The sequence below is a fragment of the Gorilla gorilla genome, chromosome 4, assembly GCF_029281585.2.
Source record: "Gorilla gorilla gorilla isolate KB3781 chromosome 4, NHGRI_mGorGor1-v2.1_pri, whole genome shotgun sequence".
In the NCBI taxonomy this organism is placed as follows: Eukaryota; Metazoa; Chordata; class Mammalia; order Primates; family Hominidae; genus Gorilla; species Gorilla gorilla.
Genome location: NC_073228.2, coordinates 183,908,905 through 183,926,751, shown reverse-complemented (window position 1 = coordinate 183,926,751; position 17,847 = coordinate 183,908,905). Strand labels below are relative to the sequence as shown.

Here is a 17,847-nt window from a genome sequence, read left to right as displayed (position 1 = left end):
GCCAGATAGAGAATTTTTGTTAAGAGCTAAGAAGCGAAATGAGTGAATTAATAGATTGGGACTTCCCATCAGTCTTAGGGAACATTTGTCATCTGCCTTTGAAATTTGAACCTGTTTGTGACTTTGAAATTTAACAGACATTATTAATTTTTCATAATTTAATCATGGTCTCAGTAACCATGAAGGTATATTTTGTGTGCACATGTGCATGCATTTGCACCTTAAACATGTATTTTTGTTCCTAAAACCAGAAATACAATTAGTATCAAAATGCAGTTATTTAGGCCGGGTGGGGTGGCTCACACCTGTAATCCCAACACTTTGGGAGGCTGAGGCAAGTGGATCACTTGAGCCCAGGGATTTGATACCAGCCTGACCAACATGGCAAAACCCCATCTCTACTAAAAATACAAAAATTAGCCAGGCGTGGTGGCAGGTGCCTATAATTCCAGCTACTTGGGAGGCTGAGGCAGGAGAGTCTATTGCTTGAACCCTGGAGGTAGAGGTTGCAGTGAGCTGAGATCATGCCATTTCACTCCATCACCCAGGACGGAGTGAGACTCTATCTCAAGAAAAAAAAAATTATTTAATAAGCCTGATGCTATCAACTGTCAACCTTAAATAATGAGATTCAGAAAATATCATTAAGTATAGAGTTTGCTCAAGCACAGAGCTGGAGGATGGCCACCCAGGAAAACAGCTTCAAACAAATGGGGTCAGTGTTGCACTCTGGAGAAGTTAAAGTATCATATAGGCAGAGACAGAAGTTTTAGCAAGATTATACCATTTTCCATGTGAGACTAGTGAGTATGTTACAGTGATCCGATTGATTACAGATTGCTCCTTGAGGAGGGGCGGTGATCTGAGGGGTCTCATCTCTGGTCTTAATTATTTACAGCATTTCTGAAAGGCAGAAGTTGCAGCTGCGTGCCATGCGATTCAGGCTGCAGAGCCACATTCCTCTGAAGTCTCAGGATAACTTAAAGTTACAACAGCTTTAAGTTTGAGTTATTTAATTTCACACAACTAAGAAGTCAGATTTACAAATAGAAGCAATGTATAAAGTTGAATAATTTTTGTTTACTATTTAAAAAATTTGAGATTAAAATTTAATCTGGTATTTCAGAGTTTTAAACCCTTGGACAAACTTTTGTAATGCAAGAGACAGGTTGTTTTGTCTTTGTTTTTTCTTTCTTTTTAAAAGTATTTTTCTAGAGTATTTTCAGCCTGGGCAACATAGCAAGACCCCATCTCTACAAAAAAATTAAAAATTAGCTGGACATGGTGGCTTGTTCTTATAAGCCCTAGCTACTCAGGAGGCAGGAAGATTACTTGAGCCCGAGAGTTCAAGGATATAGTGAGCTATGGTTGCAACACTGCACTCCAGCCTGGGCATCACAGCAAGACCTTGTCTTAAAAAAAAAAATTGTCTGGGCACGGTGGCTCATGCCTGTAATCCCTGCAACTTTGGGAGGCCAAGGCGGGCAGATCACCTGAGGTCAGGAGTTCGAGATCAGCCTGGCCAACATGGCGAAACCCCGTCTCTACTAAAAATACAAAAATTAGCCGGGCGTGGTGGCACATGCCTGTAATCCCAGCTACTCGGGAGGCTGAGGCAGGAGAATCGCTTGAACCCGGGAGGCAGAGGTTGCAGTGAGCTGAGATGGTACTGTTGCATTCCAGCCTGGGTGACAGAGCGAGACTCCATCTCAAACAAAAAAAATTATTCCAAGGAAGCATTGGCCAGGTTGGTCAGAAGTTGATAAGAATGTCACCTGAAGACCCTCCACGGGAAAGCAAGTGCCCCTGATTCTACCCAGCAGCTTAAGGCAGTCTTAGCCTGATAAGTCCATTAAATCACATTTCTCATTGGCTAGCTAGGTTGTCACTTTAGACTTTAAAAATAATTGGGAAAAGATCCTGAAGCTTCCTTGACTTTTTATCTTCCAAATTATTTGGTTATGCCAAGTTCCTTATCAAGACTCTTTTTTTCTCTCTCTCTCTCTTTTTGAGACAGAGTCTCACTCTATCTGTCGTCCAGGCTGGAATGCAGTGGCCTGATCTCGGCTCACTGCGACCTCCACCTCCTGGGTTCAAGCAATTCTTCTGCCTCAGCCTCCTGAGTAGCTGGGATTACAGGCGCCTGCCACCATGCCTGGCTAATTTTTGTATTTTTAGTAGAGACGGGGGTTTCACCATGTTGGCTAGGCTTGTCTCAAACTCCTGACCTCAGGTGATCTGCTCGCCTCAGCCTCCCAGAGTGCTGGGATTACAGGCATGAGCCAATGCACCAGGCCAAGAGCAACAAACAGAACAAAGAATAGAGTCCCGGTGAAACAGAGACCACCATTCCAGGTCTGCCATGAAGCTGGGCAGGAAGAAACTGTTAACTATTGCCAGGGGCTCCTGATCACTTTAGGGTGTGCCAGGTAGCATACTGAGTTGTTCACATGTATAACCGTTTTAATCTTTGCAATATCTGAATGAGAGAAGATATAGTTGGTTTTCTGTTTTACAAGTGAAGAAAACTGATGGTTCAAAAGGTTCAAGTTTCTTGCCCAAGTTCACTCACCTGCTAAGGGGCAAAGTCAGAATGAGACCCAGGCAGCCCAGAGTCAATGCTCCCAACTACTTTATACCCTCCAGCCTGGAGACAGTTAGACCAGGACCTACTATGTGCACAGCCTGCACCCTAGAGCAATTCAGAGTCTCAGGGTGAAAACAGGGGAAGTGAATGGAGGTAGTTATTTGAGGGCTGAGCTACACAAACACACACATACACACCCATATTCTTACATGCATATATGGTCTGTGTATATAGATATACTATGTATAATATATAATAGCATATTGTGTAGGTATATATATACCATATGCAGTATATATATGCTATATCAATGTATACCTACTATATACTTACATATACACACATATACTATTGTTTGATAATAGTGTACAATAATAATAGCTAACACATACAGTGCTTAACTGCATGCTAGGTCCTCTTTGAAGCATTTTGCTGCATTAACTCATTAAATCCTTGCAGCAACCCTCTTATTAACTCCGTTTTACAGATGAGGAAACAGGCTTGGAGAAATCCAGTAACTTGCCAAGGTTGCCCTGCTGGTAAGTAGCAGAGGCTGGATTTCAACACATAAGCTGGCCCCCAGGGTCTGTGTTCCAAGCCCCATTCTATTTGCCTCTTAGAGAAGCTCACCAAGTGTCAGGGGCAGGCTGTGGGGTGTCCTGACCAGTGGCCCCTAGTGTGCAGAGCATGATAGTAGAAAAGGCCAGGAAGTGTGCTGGGCTTGATTTAGGACACAGGTGGGGTGGGTGAGAGACGTGTCCTAGGGCTGGATGGTGATGTTACAGGGCACGGACTTTCCTGTGGGCAGCAGTCAGGAGGCCCATGCATTTTGGAAGGTGGCATCTGAATGCAGACTGGTCCTGAAAATAATAAAATAGTGGGGTTACTAAAGATAGAATTGCTAGTTTAAACTGTTTTAATGTAGAAACTGCCTCACCAAACAAACCAGGAGGCAAGAATGGTGAAGACAGTTGTGTCAGTGATGAGAAGATTCTAGAAACCCAGGTATGGAGACCTCTGTGAAGAATTCATTCAGTACAGTAGGGTCGCGTCAGTGTGCACTTGTGCACACTCAACAGTGCATCCTCAGGGAGAGAGGTGTTGAGATCCTGTAAGGAGAGTACTATATTTGCCAAGGAGTTGAAAAAACAGGTAGAAATAACGGGAGCTAGGGTGGCAACCGGCCCTGAGATCAGCCCGAGGCTAAAGAAAGATAAAGGCAAACCCAGCTGATGAAAAGGTCCCCTATGGTGCTGGGCGCGGTGGCTGACGTCTGTAATCCCAGCAGTTTGGGAGGCCGAGGCCGGCGGATCACGAGGTCAGGAGATCGAGACCACCCTGGCTAACACGGTGAAACCCCGTCTCTACTAAAAATACAAAAAAAATTAGCTGGGCGTGGTGGCGGGCGCCTGTAGTCCCAGCTACTCGGGAGGCTGAGGCAGGAGAATGGCGTGAACCCGGGAGGCGGAGCTTTCAGTGAGCCGAGATCGCGCCACTGCACTCCAGCCTGGGCGACAGAGCGAGATTCCGTCTCAAAAAAATAAAAAAAATCCCCGGTGGGTGTGCTGTACTGGTCGGTCTGTTAAGACTAAGAAGAAAGCTAGTACGTTTGTATAAATTATCCACTTTCTTTATTCTTGTTTCTTTACCTTAAAGTTTTTTTTATAAAAGTCCCTTTTAAGGGAAATGTCCATTGTCTTCCCTGACCAAAGGCAAGCATTTTGAAACGGGGTTTCTCACCGTGGGTCAGGAGGGGGGCCTGACGCGGGCCCTCCCTGTGGGGGCTTCTTTCCTCCTGACCACACACAGACCCTACGTGGCTATGGCAGGAACAGCCTAGACACATGGACAGTGAAGAGTCACTCAGAATTCGAACGCACCAATGCTTGCTTGCTTTTCAGATCCAGAAAAGTGAGTTTCCAGCGTGGGCCTTTGGTCACATACTTACCGTAACTGTAGGGGGTTGCACCCCAGGAGCTTGGGGTTTATAAATACAAGAAACAGTATCGCCCAAATGGCATTTGAAGAGTCCCTTGGAGGACAGCGAAACGCTGATGGGAAGCACAGGGGAACTGAGACTTGCTGAAGGAACGTCAGTCATATGCTTCTGTCACTCACAGCTGGGGAGATGCGGCCGTGGGGAGTGATAGGCAGAATCGCCCCCGCCCCCATTTAAATATCCCCTGCCCCCGCCTTTTTCCCTCCGGGCATTTATTGTTGAGTGGGTATAAATGCATGCAGCTCAGGTTCCCACACTCTTCGGGCTGGAATCCCATCTGGAAGCGTGCATGCACTGCCCAGGACAGATGACAGAGTTCGCTGCAGCGGAGCGTAGTATTTAGGTTCCTGCCGAGGCCGGACACCGCTCATAAGCTTAGGGCAAAGCGAATTGAATTTCCGTTGTCCCTCTGGAGTCTGTCACCTGCACCTCCGATACATTCAACACACAAGCCAGCATCCTCTCAGTGCTTTGTATTGATTTGATCTGCACCTTAGACTGTCCAGCGCGGTGTGAGTCCTGCTTGACCTCTCCCAGCCTCTGTTTTCTCACCAGTGGAATAAAAGTCACTGTAACAGCAACGTAGCGCTGTGAGGATTGGAAACATGGTGTGTGTGAAAGTACCCGGCGTTTAGTGTTGCTCAGCAATGTTTTTTCTTTCCTTACTTGTATGAAAAGATGAACTGCTCATCAGAGCCCTTTTTAGCACTGATGATAGGAACGCCTTGCTCAGGTACCACTCAGCCCAGAAAAGCCCCCGCCGCTGAGGTTTTGCAGCTGATCTGTGCAGCGTTTGGGTCCATTGGGTCCCACTGTTTGCCCAGGTGCAGTCAGCACACCCTGCAGGGTGTGGGACTGAGCCTTGCTCATCGTAGTGGAGGGGCAGGGGTCACAGGTGTGGGTGAGAACTCCTGCAGCCCTTAGAAAGGCACAGCCTCACCTTCAGTGGCCGTTCCTGTTTCATATGAAAGCCTTATGTGAAAATACTAGTCAGTTATCACTTTATTTTTTTAACCATGTTGGCCAAACTGGTCTTGAACTCCTGGCCTCAAGTGATCCACCCGCTGTGGCCTCCCAAAGTGGCTGGGATTATAGGCGTGAGCCACCCCACCTGGCCCAGTTATAACTTTCAACAGGTGCAGCTACCATTAAGCCCAAGGCATTAGTGATAAAATAAAGCTTTGCCACGTGTGAGCAAACATATGTGCCTGATCTGGAAACAGGGCCAGCTGTCATGCTAGAAATAATGCAGAGAAATTAGGAGGAAAGGGGACTAGCAGGGGTAGGAGCCCCTTTCACAGAGCCAGACGCGTTACCCCTGTAGCCCTACTCCATGTGAACTTTTTTTTTTTTTTTTTTGAGACAGGGTCTCACTTTGTCACCCAGGCTGGAGTGGTGTGATCATGGTTCACTGCAGCCTCAAACTCTGGGACTCAAGAGATCCTCCCACCTCAGCCCCCTGAGGAACTGGGGGACTGTCTCTACAAAATTAAAAAAAAAAAATTTAGCCAGGCATGGTGGCTTGCAAGGAGGCTGAGGCAGGAGAAATTGCTTGAACCCGGAAGGTGGAGGTTGCAGTGAGCCAAGATTGTGGCACTGCACTCCAGCCTGGGCAACAGAGCAAGACTCCATCTCAAAAAATAAAAAATAAAAAATAAATTGAGAAAATTGGAGCGTTAATTCCTTTAAGGAGATATAAAATATAGATCTGTACATAATTGTTAAGTCAATTATAGGAATACAATGAAGTTTCCATCATGAAAATCTTAAAACTTGTCAGATCCTTTAGTTATTTAATTTATTGGAAATAGCACTGAACACTTAGGACTTAAAATTTCTTAGAAATAAGGCTGGGTGCGGTGGCTCACGCCTGTAATCCCAACACTTTGGGAGGCCAAGGCAGGCAGATCACGAGGTCAGGAGTTCGAGACCAGCCTGGCCAATATGGTGAAACCCCGTCTCTACTAAAAATACAAAAATTAGCTAGGCATGGTGGCAGGCACCTGCAGTCCCAGCTACTCGGGAGGCTGAGGCAGGAGAATTGCTTGAACCCAGGAGGCGGAGGTTGCAGTGAGCCAAGATCGCGCCGTTGCACTCCAGCCTGGGTGACAGAGCAAGACTCTGTCTGAAAAAAAAAAATTTTCTCAGAAATAAAGAGAAGTGGTTAGTTACATGGGACCTTTGTAAAGACCTTGAGAAGTTTTGAATTTTAATTACATTTCTATTGCCTTAGAAAAAGTGTATTTTCTCATTTATGTTGCCATTTCTTGAGCAGCATAAGCTCTTAAATCAGTCAACATGTTGCAACTCAGGAATTTTAATCACTGTTAAATATATTTTGCGGTTTAATCATAGCTGCAATCTAAGTTACTTATGAGAATATAAGACTGAAAGATAACTTGGCTTTGGGTTCAGTTTTACCTGGATTCTAGTTTTAGCTTTATGATTTTGAGTAAGTTATTTTCTCTCTCTGAGCCTCACCTTTTCTGTGTATGAAGTAATGACACATCTATCTTGCAGGCAGGTTGTTGTGAAAGTATACGTGTTACGCCTTTTCCTCTTTATCCCCTTTTTCTTCTAGTTTGAAATTGTTTTTCTGAATAAGTAATAAGTGCACATGGCAAAAAATAAAAATAGTAAAACTGATTACAGTTTAAATAGTAAAAAAGGTTGGAAGGTAGAAAGTCCATGTCAGGCCCTCCCTGATCCCAGTGTCCCAGACCTCTCCTGGCAGTCTCTGTTGTCTGTGCCTTGTGTGTACACTTCCAAAGAGATTTTGTGTCTGTATGAGCATATGATGGTTTCACACACATTCCCCAGCAAAATCCCTCCCACACATAGTCATAAAACAAGTCACCTGTCCATTTTCCTTTAGCCCAAAGGAAGACTTTTTTTTTTTGAGACAGTGTCTCGCTCTGTCCCAGGCTGGAGTGCAGTGGCGCGATCTCAGCTCACTGCAACCTTCACCTCTCTGGTTGAAGCGATTCTCCTGCCTCAGCCTCCTGAGTAGCTGGGACTACAGGCACATGCCACCACACCCAACTAATTTTTGTGTTTTTAGTAGAGACGGTGTTTCACCATGTTGGTCAGGATGGTCTTGATCTCTTGACCTCATGATCCACCCTCCTCGGCCTCTCAAATTGCTGGGATTACAGGCCTGAGCCACTGCACCCGGCCAGAAGAAAAGACATTTTTGAGGCTCTTCTGTCAAACAAAAAGCCCTATCTTATATCCACAGGAGAGAGTTACACATAACTGGAAATATGTCACCCATAGCAGCAAATTAGCAGAGGATATTCTGAGAAACATTACAGCATCTCTGAAGAAAACATCCCATATTTGAAGTCCAGAAGTCTCAGAAAGGGACTTCACAAATATACTCTAATGATTACAGTTTAAACAGCTAAGACTTAGGCTTTCAGTCTTCATAGTAACCTGAAAATTTTCTCCTAAATGGCTTTACTGTATAGAATTCTGTTCTCTTTTTGCATCCACATCAACAATTCCCTTTAAAATGTCTAAAATTCTTTCTTACTCAAGGTTGCAGTTTCAAGGCTCAGCTGGGCTTCCACTTGCTATTTTCTAGAACTTAATCCAAAAACAGTTACTTAAATTCGAGACTAAGAACATATAATACTATAGATTTTCCAAAAAGAGCATACGGACCATATATTCTTTTTTCCCAAAATTTGGAGATTTTTCCACATCTGTGCATACACATCTGTCTGCCTGAGTCTCTTTAATATTGATAAATGCATTGTATATTGAATCAGTCCTCAACTGATGAGTGTTTCAGTTATTTAAAACCTTTGTAATCTTCATTAAAGCCATCTAACTACCATAACTGATGGTACAGAAATAACAACTGCTGGTTAATTTTCAGCTTCTTCATTGTTTCTTGGTGCCAGTGCCCTCTTTATTTCATACTGAGATGGTTCTAAGTGAAACCTATTTGGACCCAAATTAGTGACTCTAATTAGAATAGTGTACATCCTACTCAACTCAATTTAATGGCATATTTATTGGCATGATGTGAAGAAACTGAAATAAACTATATCAGCGTTGTGCCCATGGGGAGTTTATGGTCTTATTGAGAAAGAAAGACATAAAACAGCAAATAGGATAACAGACATAATGAGGTTCTTATGTTTTACAGAGACTTGCAGAATGTACTTCTCTATTTCATTTTTTAAATTCCGTTAATCAGTTTCAGTATTCTATTAAGCCTCATTAAGGAAACTCTAAGCCACTGGTAATAAGTTTATCAGGTTTCTCTTTCTGGTAATGTCAGACTAGCTTGTTGTGGTGCAACCGTCATATCAAGAAGAACTAGAAATATGGAAAAAGTATTTTTAAAACATTTTATTTTAAGAAATTAAAGAGCTATCAGTGCAGTGATGACTTGAGGAGCAAAGATCCTAGAGAAAAGGGAGGTACAGAGATATGAATCCAGTATTCAACACTACTTTTTTTCTTGTGGCATCTGCCAGTTCATAAGCAGTGACTAGAAAGTGATGGCCCAAAGACCGAGAGAGAAGGAGAGCTCAAGCAGTCTTATTGGGCTTGTGAGATGAAACTCGGAATTCATGGGCCACCAAGCAGAAAGAACCCCGATAACCATCCCAGGCCTTCCATTGGGATCCCCAAAGGGCTACAGCCTGGAACTGGAGGTTGAACCAGAATTTGACTCATCTCAAAGACAGAAGCCCAACTGTGAATCTGTTCAATCTCTAATTAGATTAAAGTGATATGCCCATATTCTAAAAGTGATACGTCACTTCCAGAGGCAGTGGGAAGTCCTCTAGAGAAAGGTCATCATCAGCAACATCAGATTATCTCTGTTTCTCGTATACATGTCCAGCAATCCATTAGAAACCAACCAAATGAAGCAGGCAAGCCAGGAGATAAGACCAAATGACCAAAAAGGAGAAAAAACAAAGAACAGAAATAGATCCACAAGAAATCTAACTATTAGAAATATAAGAACAGACTTTTAAAATAATTAAGTATGTTCAGGAAACCAATGACCAATAAGTGGAAATAACAAAATCAAAAGGAAATGCGAGGACTGAAAAATAATTGAAAGGAAGAACTCAATAGAGGGTTTAACATCAACTTAAACACAGCTAAGAGAGGATTCATGAACTGGAATGCAGGTCAGGAGAGACTATCTGAGCTGAAGCAAAAAAATAAAATGAGAAGAAAAATACAGAAAAAGGCATGAGTCTTTAGATGATGAAAAAATTAATATACATGTAATTCAAGTCATAGAAGGAGAGAAGACAGAGAATGGGGCAGAAGCAGTATTTGAAGAGATAATGACACAATTTTTCAAACCTGACAAAAGACGTCAAACTGCAGATTAAAGAAGGACTGGGAACACCAAGCAGAGTGAAAAAAAAGAAAACCACACCAAGACATATCACAGTAAGTTATTTTAAGAAGCACAGAAAAACTTAAAGGCAGAGAAAAAGATACTTTATCTCAATTTTTAAAGTTTTTAAAATTGAGATGAAATTCTCATAACATAAAAGTAACCATTTGAAAGTGAACAATTTGAGCCGGGCACAGTGGCTCATGCCTGTAATCCCAGCACTTTGGGAGGCCAAAGCGGGAGGATCATGAAGTCAGGAGTTCGAGACCAGCCTGGCCAACATGGTGAAACCCCATCTCTACTAAAAATACAAAAATTAGTTGGGTGTGGTGCCGGGCACCTGTAATCCCAGCTACTCAGGATGCTGAGGCAGGAGAACCGCTTGAACCTGGGAAGCGGAGGTTGCAGTGAGCCGAGATCGCACCCCAGCCTGGGTGACAGAGCGAGACTCCAACTCAAAAAAAAAAAAAAAAGAAAAAAAAGAAAGTGAACAATTCAGGAAAGTGAGGAGCCACTGCCAGTGCCACCACCTGCACCCTTGCCCATTCCAACCGTCTGTTAAGCACAGCGGTCACTGTGAAGGTCCAGGTGTGCAGACATGCCTGGCCTGAGGATATTAAAACAACATGTTGGAGAATGACACCGATGTGGCACCCAGATAAAAGTCCTGAGACTAAAGAAGAAGCAGAGAGAAAATTCAGATGAGCAGTGGAGGCATATGAGGCGCTGCTGTCTGATGCTAAAAAAAAAAAAAAAAAAAAAAAAAAGGGACGTTTATGACAAAGAAGGATTAGACAGAGGAGGAGGAGGTGGGATGCACTTTGACATCCGTTTGAGGTTGATTCACCCTCCATAACTCAGATGATGTCTTCGGGGAATTTTTGGTGGGAGGGACCCATTTTCATTCAACTTCTTTGAAGACCCATTTGAGGACTTTTGGGAATCAAAGGGGTCGCCAAGGGAGGGGGTCGTTTTTCTCCGCTTTCAGTGGATTTCCGTCTTTCGGAAGTGGATTTTCTTCTTTTGATGAAGATTTTCTTCATTTGGATCACTAGGTCACAGGGCCTCACTTCATTCTCTTCCAAGTCATTTGTGGTAGTGGAATGGCAACTTCAAATCTTCATCAACTTCTACTAGAAATGGTTAACGGCAGAAACATCACTAAAAAGAGAGTTGTTGAGAATGGTGGAGAAAGGGTAGAAATGGGAGAAGACAGCCAGCAGTAAGGAGCAGCTGCTGCGCTTGCATGCAAAGTCATCGAACAAAAACGTTCAGCTACAGAAGCACCATCTGAGGGTTAACAGGAACATTTTTTTGAATATTTCAAATGAACTCAACTATTGGTAGAATTGTACCTGAAGTATTGATAAACAACTCACAGAGCCCCTATTTGTCATAAACTTTTGAGTTTATTGTTAGGACCACATAATAGGACCACTTTTTTCTGTCTTAAAAGTTGTTATAAATCTCTGTATGCACTTTTATTTATTTATTTATTTATTTTTGAGACAGAGTCTTGCTCTGTATCCCAGGCTGGAGTGCAGTGGTGCGATCTCAGCTCACTGCAACCTCTGCCTCCCGAGTTCAAGCGATTCTCCTGCCTCAGCCCCCCAAGCAGCTGGGACTAAACATGCCCGGCTAATTTTTGTATTTTTAGTAGAGACGGGGTCTCACCATGTTGGCCAGGCTGGTCTTGAACTCCTGACCTCAGGTGATCTGCCCACCTCAGCCTCCCAAAGTTTTGGGCATTATAGGTGTGAGCTGCTGTGCCTGGCCTGTGTATGCACTTTTGATCCTTGACTCTTTAGTGGCAGGACAAGATTGTACCCTAACACCAGCATGAATCTGCTTTTCCATTTTGTCTGAAATGTGAGCCATGTAGTGTCAGCCTGCTGTGAAGTTAACATTGCCAGAGTGAGTCTTCTACAGAAATAATTGCAATGTTTTCAGTAGTTAGTAGTGAAAGGTATTAATGCAATAATGATAATATATTTCTGGTTTAATATAAATTAAGGATGTTTTCTAATTGTGCATGAATGCTGGCAACTTAATTTTGACAATTATTTAAATATATAATGTTAAGTTTTAAAATGTAAAGCTGGTAAACTAGGTCTTTGTCATATGCCTAAATAAAGAAGAGAAATGAGAATGTGTTTGGTGAAAATAAATGAATAAGTAAGTGAACAATTTAGTGACATTTAGTATATTCACAATGGGGTGTAACCACTACCCTCTCTAGCTCCAAAACATTTTCATCACCCCAAAAAGAAACCCCCTACTCATTAAGCAGTTGCTTCCCATTCTGCATTCTTCCTGGCCCCTGACAACTACCAATCTGTGTCCTGTCCCCATGATATACCTGTTCTGGTGCTTCATATGAATTGAATCATGCAAAGTATGTGACCTTTTGTGTTTGGCCTCTTTCACTTACCATAATGTTTTCAAGATTCATTGAAAGGGCTGGGCGCGGTGACTCGTGCCTGTGATCCCAGTACTTTGAGAGGCCAAGGAGGGTGGATTGCTTGAGCACAGGAGTTCAAGACCAACCTGGGCAACGTGGCAAAACCCCATCTCTACAAAAAAATACAAAAATTAGCCAGACGTGGTGCTGCGTACCTGTAGTCCCAGCTACTCGGGAGGCTGAGGTGGGAGGATCACTTGAGCCCGGGAGTCTGGGTTGTGGAGCTGTGATCACTGCCACTGCACTCTAGCCTAGGTGACAGAGTGAGACCCTGTCTGTCTCTGTCTCTCTCTCTTTCTCTCTCTCTCACACACACACACACACACACACAGATTCATTGAAAGCATATGTCAACACTTCATTTTTTTTATGGCTGAATAATAGTGCATTGTATGTCTACACCACAATTTGTTCATCTCCTCATCCACTGATGGACATCTGGGCTGTTTCCACCTTTTAACCGTGATGAACAATACTGTGAACATTGGTTTGCAGGAATCTGTTTGCATCCTTGTTTTCAATTCTTTGGGTTATATACCTAGCAGTGGAATTGCTGGGTCATAGAATTCTAGTTTAACTTTTTGAGGAACCTCCAAACTCTTTTCCACAGTGGCTAAACCATTTTACATTCCTGCCAACAATGTATAAGGGTTCTGATTTGCTACCTCCTTGCCAACACTTGTTATCCCCACTCCTTTTTTAAAATTATAGCCATTTCTAACGAGTGTGAATGGCATTTCATCATGGTTTTGATTTGCATTTCCCTAATGCCTAGTGATGCTGAGCATCTTTTTATGTGCATTAAGTTAGCCACTCATACATCTTCTTTGGAGAATTGTCTGTTAAGTTCTTTGCCTATTTTTTAATCAGGTTGTCTTTTGCTGTTGAGTTGTAAGAGTTTCTTTATACATTCCAGATACTAGGCCCTTATCAGATACATGATTTACAAATGTTTTCTCCATTCTATAAGTTGTGTATTCGTTTTCTTGATAGCATCTTTCAAAGCACAAGTCTTTCGTTTTGATGATATTTCATTTTGATGATATTTCGTTTTGATGATACTTAGTTTTGATGATATTTCGTTTTGATGATACTTCGTTTTGATGATATTTCGTTTTGATGATACTTCGTTTTGATGATATTTCGTTTTGATGATATCCAGTTTGTCTGTTTTTTCATTGGTTGCTTATGCTTTAGGTGTCAAAGCTAAGAAACCATTGACAAATTGGTGGTCGCAAAAACTTCCATCAGTTTTATACTTTTAGAACTCACATGTAGGTATTTGATCCATTTTGAGTTAATATTTTTGTATGGTGTGAAGTAGGGGTCCAACTCCATTTTTTTGCATGTGGATATCCAGTTTTCTCAATACCATTTCTTGAAGAGACTGTTCTTTCCCCCATTGAGTGGTCTTGGAACCCTTGGCCATAGATGTATGAGTTTATTTCTGGACTCTCAATTTTATTCCATTAATCTGTATGTCTGTGTTTATGGCAGTACCATGCTGCCTTGTTTACTGTAATTTTATAGTAGTCTTAGAATTGGGAAGTTTGAGTCTTCCAGCTTTGTTTTTCCTTTTTCAATAAAGAGATGCTTTACTTTAAAGTAGCAATGAAAGGCTAACAGTTGGTATCTTGACAGAAACCAGAAAATAGTAAAGTATTGGGAGGAAAAATATCTGCCAACCTAAACATCTAGTGGGGAAAGCCATTGAAAATAAAGTTGGCTAGGTGTGGTGGCTCACAGCTGTAATCCCAGCACTTTGGAAGGCTAAGACAGGAGGATCGCTTGAGCTCAGGCGTTCAAGACAAGCCTGAGCAACATGATGAGAACCCGTCTCTACAAAAAAAATTAAAATATAAAATATTAGCCAGCATGGGTCCCAGCAGTTTGGGAGTCTGAGGCAGGAGGATCACTTGAGCTCAGGAGTTCAAGACCAGCCTGGGCAACATAGCAAGACCCTGTCTCTACAAAAAATTTTTTTTAATTACCTGTAGTCCCAGCTGCTCAGAGGCTGAGGCCTCAGATTGCTTGAGCCCAGGAGGTCAAGGCTGTGGTGAGCTATGATCGTGCCTCTGCACTCCAGCCTGGGTGACAGAGCGAGACCCTGTCTCAAAATAAGAGAAAAGAAAGATGAAATAAGACATTTTCCAGCAAACAGAAATACTAAGAGCTAGTTTTTCAGGCAGAAGGAAGAGGATTCCAGATGGAAACACGGAGATGCAGGAAGAGTAAAGAGCAGAAAGGAGACACGTGGGTAACCTAAGTGCTGCTCGATGTGTGAGACGCTGATACTCATCCCTTGTGGAGACCACTTGACATCAACTGCACAAAAGATGGGAGGGGACAAATGAGGTAAAACTGCTCTAACATACTTGCATTGTCCAGGAAGGAGTCAAAGTACTTATTTATATTAGGTTCTAATAAATCAAGGATACGTGTCATAATCCAGGGTAACAACTAAAAAAATAGTAAAATGATCTCTAGGCCAGCATAGCCACTAAAAGCATTATAAAATAATAATATAATACACTAATAGAGAGAAAACTGTAATAACAAAAAGTCATCCAAAAGAAGAGGAAAAAACTTAGAGGAGAGGACTATAGGACCAGTGAGACAAACAGAAAATGAGTAATGTAATTATGGATTTAAGTCCCAACATGTTAGTAATGAATAGAAATGGATAATTAAATACTCAAAGATAGATTTAAAATGTATACACACACACACACACACACGTGCTGACATATCTTTAATGAAAAGAAACAAATGTTGAAAGTCAGATGATAGAAAATAAAATGAAAGTAAAATGATAGAGCATCAGACAGATGCTCCCCAGGGATCTAGAAGATTTGAATGTCACAATTGACAAGATGTAATTAACATATATATTTATATAGCCCTCATCAACTACAGGGTATATATTTTTTTAAGTACACATAGATTATTTACTAAGATAGACTTATATGCTGGATGATAAATTTCAATAAATTTAGCAAATTTCAACTAATATTTAAGGATTGAAATCTGTAGAGTATGTTTTCTGACCAGCGGAATTAAGTTATAAATCAATAACAAAAAGATAATTAGAATGATCCCCAAATGTTTGGAATTAAACAATATACTTCCAAAAGAAAAACTCATGAATCAAAGAAGAAATCGCAGTGGAAATTATTTTAAAATGTTTCATTGAATGCTCATAGAAGTATGACATATCAAAACTTACATAATTCAGCTAAAGCCATGCTAGAGGGAAATCTGCGACCTTAAATCTCGAAAGCCTAGCGAAAAGTTCGAAGCATTTGTCTCAAAGAACAACAAACTAAATCAAAGGAAGGAAATAAAGATCTTACCTAAATTCAATGGAAAACAAATATACAATAGAAAAAAAATCAACCAAGCCAAGCATGGTAGGCTCATCCCTGTAATCCTGGAATTACATGACCCGGGAGGCTGAGGCATGGAGGATCACATTAAGCCAGGAGTTTGAGACCAGCTTGGGCAACATAGCAAGAAAAATCTCTACAAGAATAAAAATAAAGTAGCCGGATGTGGTGGCGCACACCTGTGGTCTGGCTACTTGGGAGGCTGAGGCAGCAGGATCACTTGAACCCATAAGTTCGCAGTGAGCCATGATGATCTTGCCACTGTACTCCAGCCTGGGCAACAGAGTCAGACCCTGTCCCCGCCACCAAAAAAAAAAGGAAAAAAAAAGAAATCAACCAAACACGAAGTTGTTCCTTTAAAATGACGAATAAAATTAACAGGTTTCTGCTGATCAAGAAAGAAGACCCAAATGACCATTATCAGGAATGAAAAAGACATCACTGCAAAGCCTACAGACATTAAAAATAATCATAAGGTGCAAAGAAGTAGAGTGCAGAGGAGCGATTACCAGGGGGTCATTTAATGGGTGTAGAGTTTCAGATTTGCAAGATGAAAAAGTTCTGGAGATGCGTTTCACAATAATGTAAATATATTTACCACGACTGAACCGTATACTTTAAAATGATTGAGCTCCTTGGCCTCCCAAAGTGCCGAGATTGCAGCCTCTGCCCGGCTGCCGCCCCGTCTGGGAAGTGAGGAGCGTCTCCGCCTGGCCGCCCATCGTCCGGGATGTGAGGAGCCCCTCTGCCTGGCTGCCCAGTTTGGAAAGTGAGGAGCGTCTCCGCCTGGCCGCCCATCGTCCGGGATGTGAGGAGCCCCTCTTCCTGGCTGCCCAGTCTGGAAAGTGAGGAGCGTCTCTGCCTGGCCGCCATCCCATCTAGGAAGTGAGGAGCGCCTCTTCCCGGCCGCCATCACATCTGGGAAGTGAGGAGCGTCTCTGCCCGGCCGCCCCGTCCGGGATGTGAGGAGCGTCTCTGCCCGGCCGCCCCGTCTGAGAAATGAGGAGACCCTCTGCCTGGCAGCCGCCCCGCCCGAGAAGTGAGGAGCCCCTCCGCCCAGCAGCCACCCCGTCTGGGAAGTGATGAGCGTCTCCGCCCGGCAGCCACCTCGTCCGGGAGGGAGGTGGGGGGGTCAGCCCCCCGCCCGGCCAGCCGCCCCGTCCGGAAGGGAGGTGGGGGGATCAGCCCCCCGCCCGGCCAGCCGCCCCGTCCGGGAGGTGAGGGGCGCCTCTGCCCGGCCACCCCTACTGGGAAGTGAGGAGCCCCCCCGCCCGGCCAGCCGCCCCGTCCAGGAGGGAGGTGGGGGGGGTCAGCCCCCCGCCCGGCCAGCCGCCCCGTCCGGGAGGGAGGTGGGGGGTCAGCCCACCGCCCAGCCTGCCGCCCTGTCTGGGAGGGAGGTGGGGGTTCAGCCCCCCACCTGGCCAGCCGCCCCATCCCGGAGGTGAGGGGCGCCTCTGCCCGGCCGCCCCTACTGGGAAGTGAGGAGCCCCTCTGCCCGGCCACCACCCCGTCTGGGAGGTGTACCCAACAGCTCATTGAGAACGGGCCATGATGACAATGGTGGTTTTGTGGAATGGAAAGGGGGGAAAGGTGGGGAAAAGATTGAGAAATCGGATGGTTGCCGTGTCTGTGTAGAAAGAGGTAGACATGGGAGACTTTTCATTTTGTTCTGTACTAAGAAAAAATTCTTCTGCCTTGGGATCCTGTTGATCTGTGACCCTACCCCCAACCCTGTGCTCTCTGAAACATGTGCTGTATCCACTCAGGGTTGAATGGATTAAGGGCGGTGCAAGATGTGCTTTGTTAAACAGATGCTTGAAGGCAGCATGCTCCTTAAGAGTCATCACCACTCCCTAATCTCAAGTACCCAGGGACACAAACACTGCGGAAGGCCGCAGGGTCCTCTGCCTAGGAAAACCAGAGAACTTTGTTCACTTGTTTATCTGCTGACCTTCCCTCCACTATTGTCCTGTAACCCTGCCAAATCCCCCTCTGCGAGAAACACCCAAGAATGATCAATAAAAAATAAATAAATAAATA

The 17,847-nt window shown here is 43.6% G+C and overlaps 1 protein-coding gene and 1 pseudogene across 1 annotated transcript in view; both read left to right on the top strand.

Annotated features, from left to right (window-relative positions):
- Nucleotides 1–17,847, top strand: part of RNF130 (ring finger protein 130) — a 159,261-nt gene that overhangs the window by 118,460 nt on the left and 22,954 nt on the right. The gene's annotated exons all lie outside the window — the stretch shown is intronic.
- Nucleotides 10,468–12,431, top strand: LOC101129293 (dnaJ homolog subfamily B member 6-like; annotated as a pseudogene).